Source organism: Ictidomys tridecemlineatus, chromosome 15 (genome assembly GCF_052094955.1).
Source record: "Ictidomys tridecemlineatus isolate mIctTri1 chromosome 15, mIctTri1.hap1, whole genome shotgun sequence".
Lineage (NCBI taxonomy): Eukaryota > Metazoa > Chordata > Mammalia > Rodentia > Sciuridae > Ictidomys > Ictidomys tridecemlineatus.
The window spans coordinates 17402890-17413775 of record NC_135491.1 but is presented as its reverse complement, the minus strand read 5'-3'; the positions used below and the strand labels follow the sequence as shown (position 1 = coordinate 17413775).

Here is a 10886-nt window from a genome sequence, read left to right as displayed (position 1 = left end):
TGAGTGAACTGTGCACTGGTTAAACTCTTGCCTGTGCCTGGTGAGACAGACAATGCCATACACGGGTTACATGAAGTAGACATACTGCTCACAGATAGGCAGCAAGGATCAATAGAAGCCTAAGAGTCATTGTGAAACAGTCCCCAAGGCTCAGGAAAGCTGGCCTGGGTAGTGGAGTCCTGTGTGTGTGCCCCAATTGCACCATCGAGGAGGAAGCCCAGAAAGCCTCTGATTCCAGTTTTATAATAGGGGGCGCATGACTCAAGGGGATAAAGCCCTGAAGAACACCCTGCTCCTAAGAGGTGATAGAAAGAAGCATAGTCTCTCTGGTTAGTTCCTCCTTCTGTTAGGATGGTACAATTAAAACACATGCTACAATTATTCTTGAGAAGGAAAGGCTAGAAAGGAAGAAAACTGGATCAGACCAAAGTTTCTCAGAAACCTTCATATTTCCCTGTCAATAGTGTAGGAACCTTATAGAATATATTTCCATTTTTCCACTCTCAGCCTTTGTGCTATTGTTTCACACATTTTCATCTATGTATGGTATATGTCATACTACATTTTTTAAAAAATTGTTTTAGTTGTAGTTGAACACAATACCTTTATTTTATTTATTTTTATGTGGTTCTGAGGATCAAACCCAGCACCTTGCATGTGTTAGGTGAGCGTCCACCAATGAGCCATAACCCCAGCCCCACAATTTTCTTCTTTAAACTGATCATTAAACTTTAAAAATATTTTAATAATTTAAAATGTGGATATACTCATTCCCATTCTAGTGGTCTTCATTCCCTTTTACTGATTCAAATCTGACATCTTTTTCCTCCTACTTGGAGAAATATTTGAAATATTTTTTTCATGATGCAGCACCTGTAATATTGATAACAAATTCTTTCAGGGTTTATATGTATGAAAGTGTCTATTATTTCCTCATTTTGGGAAGATATTTTTGCAAAGTTGATTTTTTAGTTTTTCCAGTACTTTCAAGATGTGCTCCACTGCTTTCTTCTTTGCCTTGCTTCCAATTAAAAATGTGCTGTCATTGTCTCTTGTAAACGGCCTTTTCTCTCTGGCTGCTTTTAAGATTTTCTTCTTGTCCCTGGTTTTGAGAATTTGATCACCATATGTAGTGAACTGTTTCTCTTGGGCATGGGATTCATTGGGATACTTGGATTTGGAAGGGTTGTAACTTGCATCTTATCTGGAATATTCTGAATCAATATTTCTCCTAATATCTTTCTGTGTTCCCTTCTCCTTTGGGGATTCCAATTACATGTGTATTAGGCAGGTGGAAGTTCTCCCACAGTTCGCTGATACTTTTTTCAATCTTTTCCTCTCATTATTCTTTTTCAATCTTCTCAGTGTTTCAATTGGAGTAGTTTTTATGTGTTGTTACAGTTTGGATCTAGGAATGGTCCACTGAAATGCTCATGTGTTAGGCAAAGCAGCAGTGTTCAGAGGTGAGAGAGAGGATTCTGAGGGCTGGAATCTCCTCTATGGATTAATTCATTTGAAGTAATAATTTCAATATACTACTTGATGGTACCTGTAGACAGGTGGGCATGACTGGAGGAGATATGTCACTGGAGAATCCACCTTGTCTGGCACCTATTGGCACACGTACTCACTCACTCTTTCCTCCCTGACCTTCATAAACTGAGCAGCTTTCTTCCTCAGCACCCTTCATGAGCCAGCTGCCCATCATGTAATGTCCTTGCTTAGCATCCTGATGGCCATTTTAAGAAAAGTTTCACTTTCCTGCCCAAGAGCGTTTCTGAGAAAGGCTCACCACTCCCTCATACTAACCCCACCCTTAACCACCTGCATTAGGACCCTTCCAGATCTAATCCCTGAGGCTTCTCCATAAAAGTCCCAAACCCCAAGCCTGTTTTGCCTCTTTCCTTCTATGAAAAGATGTGCCTTTATTTGTCAGCTCTGACAATAAATTCTCCTGTGTATCTCTGCCTGGTCTCTGTCTTTCATTGCTCAGTCACTCATCTCTTGGTTCCCCACTTTCCTTTTGCATAGACTGAGACCTCTGAAACCGTGAGAAAGAAAAAAAAAACTTTCCCTCCTTCAATTTGTTCTTATTAGGTATTTTTATCACAGGGATGAAAAGATGAATAACAAGTAAGTCTTCAAGTTCATTAATGTTTTCTTCTGCAAGAATCTTATTCCTATCCATTCTGTTTTTCATTTCAGACTTTGAGTTTTCACCTCCAGAAGTTCAATTGTGAGATATATACGTATTTTTTCTTTCATGCCTCTACATAATAGTTTAATATTCTCTAGTATTTTGTTCTTGTGGAATAGAGTTATAAGAGATGTTTTAATAATTCTGCCTATCAATTCTATCATCTGTGTTCAATCTGGCTCAGTTTTGATTTATTGATTTTTTTCATCATTATGAGCCATATTTCCCTACTTTATATATAACTTATAATTTTTTTACTGATGCCTTTTTTTTTGGTGCCTGGGGATTTATCAGGACCTCCTACATGCCAGGCAAAAGTTCCACCACTGAGCGTCATCCCAGTTCTGATGACACATATTGTTAATTTTACACTGTTAGGTTCTGGAGCCTTCATAGTTCTATGAATATTCTTGAGATTTTTCTGGAATGAAGTTAAGTAATAGCATGATCCTTCAAGGTCTTTCTTTTAAGCTTCTTTAGTCACTGTCAAAGAAGGATTTAGTCTAGGGTTAATCTTTCCCTGCTACTGAAGGAAGACTCTCCTCCTAACCAATAAGGTTTTCCAGTTTGGAAGATGAAATTATCTATGTTGCTTGACTCACTATGAGCTTGGCAGGTTGTTCCATTAACCATTTTCAGATGTCTCTTCCTCTACCCACAGTCAGTTTTCTCCCTCGCATGCATGTATCATTACATCTCTGCTGAATACTGGTGGGAAATCCTGTGAAGACCTCTGAAGTTCTCTTCCTGGCCTGTTTTCTCCTCTCCAGGACCACACCCTATGAACTCAAGCTATCCTACTTCTCTGCACTCCTAATTCCATTTCCTCAATTTGAGGAAAATGTGGGCTTACTCAGTCCCTGCTCCTTACACTGAAGCCTAGAAACTTACACCTGTCCACTTCCCTTCTTAGGAGACACTATCCTTGACTACCTACCATCCATAGTCTTTAACATTGTTGTTCCATACATTTTAAATTTGTTCAGATGATTTAATTTGATCCCTGGTATTCCATTATGACCAGACATGGAAGTTACGATTAATTTTTTAATCAGTTTTATTATACAACCCTTGATCCCTCATCTGCAATTATATTTTGGTAATTTAAGAGATATTCAACAACCTTACTATAAAATGGGTACAACCACAAGAAAAGCATATAAGTGAATCAGATATCAGAACAACCAGACTAGAGAAGATAGGCTAAAGTTTGCATGAGGTCACTGTGAGGTGATGGGTTCAGGGTGTCCTTGAAAGTCAGCCCAAGGTGTATGGAAAGCTGAAAGGGCATCTATTTATCAACTCTTTAACAGTATGAGGAGGAATTTCTCTTAGTAGATGAAGGCCTCCCAGGCATAGGGGAGAAAATCAGATAGTAGCCCACTAAGAATGACAAGAGTCTACTATGACCACATTCTCTCCCATCAAGTAAATTTAAACATGCACTCATATAACACATGAAATATAATACATAGAGCCAGTTTGTTTAAAAAATAGTTTGTTGAGCTTGGGATGTAGCTCAGTGGATGAGTACTTGCCTAGCAATCTGGTTTAATTCCCAGAATCACAAAAGAATAAATAATAAAAAGTTTCTCTATAAATTAGTGTTATGCTCTGTCAAAACTCACCAACATGCTGGTAATGAACCAAAAAGGAAACACAAGTATGCCACTTCATAATGTATGACTAATACCCTTCAAAAGCAGAATGTTTACCTAGAGAACTGGGGTTTTTTTCAAATAAAGTTCTTAATTAGATAATGAGTGAGATCTTGGATTGTGTGGTAAAACTGTTTAGCTCTACAATTAATTTCCAAACCCTCCTGTAAGCAGCCATGTCATTTGGCATCTCCACTACCATTGAATGTTATTCCACATTCCCAACAGCATTTGGTGTTGTCAGTATTTTAGATTTCAACTATTCTAATTAGAATAGTTGAAATCTAAAATAATTAGTGATATACTATTGTTGTCTTAATTAGTAATTCACAGATGCCATGAGTCTTTTCATAAATTCACTTGCTTTATGTATATCTAATTTAGTAAAGAACATGTTCATATCTTCTTCTCATTTTTTAATTGAGTTGTTTCTTTGCTTACTGTTTAAGATATTTTGATATTTGGATATAAGTTCTTTGCAGTGAAGAGATACCACCAAAGTGGCCAACCAGTAAGGACACTGGGTAGGGACCTGGTCCAAGAGAACTCCCTTGGGAGATAAGTTTTATCCCCTGTTGTGCACCATCACTGGACAAGAAGAAAGGGACAGAGGTGAGGGCCTAATGGAGAGACAGGGTGCCATGGGTAAAGAGGGTACAAAGATAATGGGCTCTGTCGATCATAGAGTACCAGCACAAGCACAGTTCAAGGGAAGAAATAACACTTGACCAGAGCAGACAGGCATTCCAACAAGATGATGAGGAGATTATTCCATCACACTGAGGAGGACAAGGAAGTATGTGATGGGGAATGTCAGAGCATTGGGGGTTATTATGAAGGAATGGTGAAGTTTAGTGGGTGAAGGGGTCAGACTGAGACAGAAGAGCCATGTCAGGACAGACAAAACCACATCAGCAAACACTGGCTACATCGGGGCAGATGAGCTGTTAAAGTGGCTCCCTAAGGGTCATCAGGGACCTTTCTAAGGCAAAATGCAGACCAGATAGGACCAGTTGGTGTTGTCAGAGTGGATCACTGAGGGTATACTGGGTGGTCAGGGGGAGGATCACAGGAACCTAAGTAATTACAGATTTGTAAACACTTGTCCATGCCAAGGAGATCTTATAAATGGGTCTGGGGTTGTGTCATGGGGCACACATGTCTTTCATGTGTGTTTGGGGATGATGCTTTCATCTGCAGGGGTGTTAGTGTGAAAAGTGTTGGCCAGACAGAGGGAGTTAGCTGGCCTTGGTGGACATATTGTCATAAAGGGAAAGTTGGCATGATGTCACTGTGAGGTGATGGGTTCAGGGTGTCCTTGAAAGCCAGGGAGGCATGAAATGGCTCTTTGTGACAATTGCTGGCAGGTCTATTGGGATTTGTAAAGGCTAATCAAGTTTTTATTATCAAAAATTAATAAGAAATTCCCCAAGCTTAGTAGCAGGAAGTCCCATCTCACAGTGCTGTCCAACTAGAAGGGTGGGCAAGTTGTGAGTCACTTTTTTTGGGGGGGGAGGGGGGTTCCAAATTTCTTTATTTGAAGGAATGGTACAAATTAAAGAACATAAGTGGATGTTTTGGTACAACTTATAGAAAAGGTAAAGGTAATCCCAACATGCATGCACTGCCTTGGTGACCAGGGAAGTCACTTCCATGGCTATGGGTAAGTCAGCTTAAGGTTTAGCTCTCCTTATCACTTTCTCCCAGGGGTGCTTATCAAAGAGATACTCTGCCGTGCCAGATTCTGGGGCTCTCATCTTGTGCAAGTTGGTTTCATGGTCACCCAGTTCTTTGGTGGATTTCACCAGCTCATTCAGGTAGAGTCTCAATGAAGTCACACGAGTGGGGGTCATTTTTGTCAGTGGCCAGTATGTGCAGTTCCAGAAGTGATTGGTTCACACTTTTCTCCAAGTGCAAAGCACATTCCATTGCATTAAGCCCACTCTCCCAGTCATCTCAGTCTGGTTTCTTGACATCCTGAAGGAAGATTCGGCCACCTCGTTGGTTCTGCAGCTTCATCAGTTTCTCGGCATGTTCCCTCTCCTCATGAGATTGGTGCAGAAAATATTTGGCAAAGTTCTTCAAAGCCACATCATCACGGTCAAGGTAGTAAGACATGGACAGGTAGACATAGGAGGCCTAGAGCTCCAGTTTGAGCTGGTGGTTGATGGCGGCCTTCGAGTCCTGGTGGTAGTGCTGGCGCACCTGCGAGGGGGACATGATAGTTATGGGGGACGGCTGAGGAGAGGCGGAGGCCTGGGGCAGTCCGAGGGGGCTGTGAAGAGGTGGTGAAGGGCTGCTGGCTGTGAGCAGCCGGCCGGGGTGAGGGTCGAGCAACGGGTTCCATCCAAGCACTGTTGAAGCAGGAAACTGCAGGTCTGGGTCACTATTTCTGATGTGTCTTATTTCCCTGCTGTGTGGATGGTGATTTTCTGCTCCAGTTTGCCCTGAGGGCTCTGCAGCAGCTGGATAGGTGTCCAGAAATCATTCAGGAACAGATACACTGTTCATTTTGCAGGAGCTCACATCACAAATTTAAGCTTAAAACACAGAACTTAAATTTCTTACCATTATAGAGTCTGGCAGTCCAAGATCCAGGTGTCAGCAAGTCTGTTTTCTTCTAATGCCCATTGCCTTGGTATGCAGATGGCTACCATCTTGCTGTGTCCCCACACAGTCATCCCTCTGTTTCATTTATGTCTTAATGTTGTTATAAAGATACAAGTAAAATTGATTAAAGCAAATACTAAAAACTCTACTCTGACTGAATTACCTCTTTAAAGGCCCTACCTACAATACAACAATAATCTGAAGTACTGAAGTTTACCACTTCACCTTACGGATTTGAGGAGAATATAACTGGGTCCAGAGAATCTGTCTTAAGCCTGGGGACACAATTCCAGAATTAGAAATGGGTTCTATAGACTAGAAGAAGCCATATTTTCTGCACAGTGTTAAATACATAATATTGTTATGCAACCAGTTCCCATATCCATTTTCATCTTTTAAAACTGAAACTCTATACCTGTTAAAGAACTAGTCCCTGTTTCCCCATCCCTTGTTGTGGTGTGAACTAATAAATACAATCAATAAGAATGTAAGTTATGGATTATAGATATTAGTAAAAAAATACAGATTATTGATATAAGATTTTGATAAGTGACATAAGACAATTATAAAGCAAGAACTGTCATAGACAGGCCCAAGATTTTGCTTCCTTCCATTTAAAAAAAAAAACTGTTACAAGAGCTGTTTCTGAGAAACTGAAATGAAAGCTGTTTTCTTATATTGTTTTCTGTACATTGTACCCCACAAAATGTACTCAACCCAGGATATGGTGGTCTTGATGACCCAAGACTTTGAAGTAGATTCTAGCCCCCACTAACCACCTGCTTGAACTCAGGATACAGTTGTCTAACACCTGCTCAAACCCAAGGTGCAATTGTGAGATGCTGTGCTAAGTGCTGTCTTAGCTTCTACGACTGGCTTGCTTGTGTGACGCTAAGGAAAGCCCCTGTGGTTGTGTTTTTTGGCTTTAAGTTTTTCGGCTTTAAGTTTCCAGGATACAGGCCAGGAAATTGCTGTTCTCCCTCAGAGCTTCAGTCCCTACAGGTGGGTGACAGTCCCTGGCCAGGTAAATAAAGCTCTCATTGATTTGAATTCTCACTTAGAGCGTTTTCTGAAGCGGCTCCCCATCACACCCCAGGCCCAGACAGGCACCATTCTGCAATCCATCTCTAGGACTCTGACTACTCCTGGTGCCCCGTAAAATTGGAAATACACAACATTTGTCTTTTTTGTGACTAGCTTATATCATATTATGCCCTGGGATTCATCGATGGGGTAATGTGTGCAAGGTTCCTTCTCTCCTGAGGCTGAGCAGTACCTTGTGTGTGTGTCAACACACATATCAACGCACTATTGACGACGTGAATGATGCACCCGTGATGTCAGAGGAGGGCGCCAAACTTGAAAGGGTGCCTCGTGAAGCTAGTGCAGGAATCGTGGGAACTGCATTACGGAGCAGCCAAGAGATGCGGTGCCCGCGGCATCCTGGGCCTGGAGTCCATGGTGCAAAGGTGAGTCAGGGGGGCCAGGGGTCCCCGACAGCGAGAACCCCACAGCTCACTGAGGCTTCCCCACCTTGGCAGTATTAAATTCAAGAAGAGCCCAGATTTGAGGGACAAACCCTGACAATGACCCCACATTCCCACCCCACCCCTTAGTAAAAACCACCACATTGGAGACTGAATCTGTAGGAGTGAGGGTCCTGTCTGAGAGCACTTCCCCGTGCAAACCACCTCTCACCCCAACCTCTGGAAGTAACTGGAGAAATGGGCACCCCACTTGGAATGAGGATGCCCCCATTTTTTGTAGAAACTCACCCTTTCTGTGACTAAGAGGGGCCTTCATTCTCCCAGAAGTGAGAACTCCTTAGCAAAGACTTTCCCTTTCACTATCACCCTAGGAATGAGCTTCCTTCATCTGTGTAGTGCCCCAGACATAACCTTACACCCTGTCCCCACAGGCTGTGTCTGGGCCAGGGGGCTGACATCTGGGCCTACATCTTGCAGCATGTGCATAGTCAGAGGTGAGCCAGTGGGATCAGGGGAGGGTGCCAGGAAGAGGGCACAGGCAAGTCTCACAGTAACTCCTCTTCCTCCACTTCTCCACTATAATGGTGTCAAGAAGATCCGGGGAAACTTATTGTGGTAAATGCTTCTCAATGTTGTCCCATACTATCTTCTCCAGTCCCATCTGGCCTTGTCCCACAGTCTTACACTTCCTGCCCTTCCCTCTGCAAGCCCCACACATATCCTAACTCTGGCATGGTTTCTTCAGGTATGGCCACCAGGACAGTCCAGAAGGGAAAATTCCATGCTATAAGATTCCCTTCCACCCAAGAAAGAACTTGTACATCTTTTGCTCTAGGCCCTGCTTGGTGCTGGATATGCTGGGGTCAGAGGGTCACAAAACAGCCCTAATCCCTGCATTCCTAGGCCATCAGTCCAGGGGGAGCCAGAAATCAACTGGTGTAATGGCACAGTTGGGGGTATGCCCCATCAAAGCTAGTGAGGGGAGAAGGGGAATGGGACAGATTTGGAGAGATGAAAAGGCTAGGGTGGGATCCAATTGGTGCAAGGAACCTAAATGACATCCAGGGGGAGGCTTTGAGGAGACCTCAGGACACCTCAATGTAGGAGTTAGAAAGAGATCACCACTGAGATGGAAATGTATCACTAGCACAGACAGACAACAAGCTGGGAGGATGTGAAACAAGCTCAGGAGGAAAGAAGGAGCCAAAGAGTACACCAGTGCTTCTGCACAGGAAAACTTCTCATCCCTGGCAGTTGAGGAGCCTGGTGCCTTTCAAAAGGTAGTCAGGCCAGGCTAAGCCAGAGTCAGAGCGAGCATCTGACCCTACACCTGATCCTACGAGGTCTGTCAGAAGTTGGAGCCAGAAGCCACATTACAGCCCACCTGCAGGCAGAGATCCAAGAGTTACACCAGAGCTTGGAGCTGATGGAGCAAGAAACTGAGGCTCAGGATGACAGCTGAGGCCAGGAAGAGGGGCAATATAATGCTGGGTGGCTGTGGAACAGGTGCAACAGAGCACATGGGACACCTAACATCAAGCTCTCCTAATGGCCCAAACTGGGGCCCAGCAAAGACAGCAGCATGGACTTCGAGACCCAATATAGCAGCTGCAGAATCAGCTCAGACACGTATAGAACATAGAGAGGTGGGCCTCATCTGCCCAAGAGACCAGCTTTCACAAGGTGGCCATACATTCTCCCTAGAGATCCCAGTGTTCTTCCCAGATCCTTACTGGGTTCCAGAATTCTGAACACCCAACCATAGATTTAAGTTTCATAAGACCAGGGAGTTAGGTCATCTTATATACCTGTATTTCCAGTGCCAGGAATAGTACCAACTGTACATCAAGGACACCATGTCTACGGGAACACAGTAGACACAGGACAAGCCCCTAACCCCTTGGACTTTATGCTTTGATGCAGAGAAGGCAGACTGCAAACTAGGAAACAGATCCTGTCATTTTGGGGAGAAATAAGTTCAATGAAGAAAAGACTGTGTGACCAAGGGAAAGATGTTTGCTACCTGAGCTAGGATGCTCAGGACAGGACTCTCTGAGGAGGTAACCTGGGTTGGGGTTATTCATGGAGAGGGAACAGCCAGAGCTCCAATCTTGGCCTTCAGGAAGAGCTTCCAAGAGGCAAATACAGCTCAGTATTTGAAGACAGGAGGGACAAATGAAGAGGTGAGGTAGGAGAAGCAGTCAGAGGGCTCTGGAGGCATAGGAGTTTTACTGGTAGATGGAGTTCATGCCCCGCCTTGGCCATTTATAACTGTGTGAGCTTGGGCAAGGGACTTAACTTTTTTGTACCTCAATTTCTAAGATTGATTGAATCAGCTAATGTTCACACCAAACTTTTAGAGTAGGTATGATAATGAGGTGAGTTAAATCACCTATAGCACTAAAGAGATTGCCTGTTCTCCACTGTTGTCATTCTGAACATGTCAGGAAAAGGTCCCACTGTTGTGGAGGGTTTTGAGCAGTGACTTCATCTTCCCCAGGTTGTATGAAACATGATTTTCTGACCACTGGGTGGAGAACAGACTACAGGGGTGAGAAACAGAGAGACCAGTGAAGGGGGCTCATGCAGTAGTCCTGCCAGGATATAAGGGTGGCCTAATCTTAGAGGTGGCCCCTAAGACCCAGGCTCAGCAAAATCTGTGACTAGCCAGGCTGGCAGTATGGGGCATAGACACCTGTTCTCCCAGGTACAACCTGCCCCAACTGTACTCCTTCCTCCAGGAAGGCCAAAGTGAATGTTTCCTTTGGGCCCATGACATCAGCAGCTGTGGCCCTGGATCCTGTGATCCTGGTGAGAGTCCTGGGCCATGGGAGTAGGAGTAATGAGTCTGGGGCCAGGCAGATGCCTGGGTTTGGCCATATCCTTTCCACTCCTAAGCGAGATATGTGAACAGCCTGCCTTTGCCAGGCCCAG

General features: G+C 43.7%; 1 pseudogene; it reads right to left on the bottom strand.

Moving 5' to 3' along the window:
• Positions 1-5373: 5373 nt before the first annotated feature.
• LOC101964022 (ferritin heavy chain pseudogene) lies at positions 5374-6208 on the bottom strand (annotated as a pseudogene).
• Between the last annotated feature and the right edge of the window lie 4678 nt (positions 6209-10886).